Here is an 847-nt window from a genome sequence, read left to right as displayed (position 1 = left end):
GTAAAAAAAAAAAAGAAACAAAACCCAAAAACATTCAAAAGAAAAAGAGGTGAAAGTGTTGGATAGGGAGAGGCGATTGTCGCCTGAAGATGCTCAGCGTTATGCATTCAGGGGGAAACCACCTCAGATGCGGTCGCGGCTTGCCCGGATCAATTAAATTCGCCCCAAACAGGAGAGAGCAGGGATAGGACGGCATGTGTTTTACACCGGGTGACGAAGTCCAACGTCGGTGTCACTTCAGCAATGTCTGCACTTTATCCAGAAGCGAGCTACCGGCGGTGTACCGAGCATTATCTCTTAATATCAGCGACGACGAGAGCAACCATATGACTCAAAATTCAAGTCATTACCTTAAACACCTCACGTTTTACTCACCACTGGTTCTCATATCAGATAGCTGAGATTGTTTAAAATTAGCTAGTGTCCATTTCTTTGACTTTCTACTAAAGGGGGGGAGTTATTATTTTCATTTATATAAAGCATAAATGTCTCAAAGCATTACATAATCACTGTGATGTAAAGTGAGTTCTTTTACCTGGCTTTTAAAGGCAAGTTAGCTCAGCTGTTGGCCAGCTTAACTTAACAGTTAACAGTCAATTAGGGTTTATTTTGGTTATTTACTTGTTTGTTTGTTTGTTTGTTTTCCTTTTATCTCTATTTTCTGTTAATATATGCTGCTTGGATGGATTTATTGTTAGGTAGCATCCGTATTCATTCATATTGATGATACCTTGAATAAGCTTAATAACAAAAAAACCCATTAATGTCACTTACTGTAGCTAAAGTATGGTGGCCCTAAAGGGCAAAACTATACAACATTTAAGAAGACAAATGAATGACACAGAAA

Source organism: Morone saxatilis, unplaced genomic scaffold, assembly GCF_004916995.1.
Source record: "Morone saxatilis isolate NCDOM2014 unplaced genomic scaffold, NCSU_SB_2.0 Contig18, whole genome shotgun sequence".
Classification (NCBI taxonomy): Eukaryota; Metazoa; Chordata; class Actinopteri; family Moronidae; genus Morone; species Morone saxatilis.
This window is presented reverse-complemented; position numbering follows the sequence as displayed.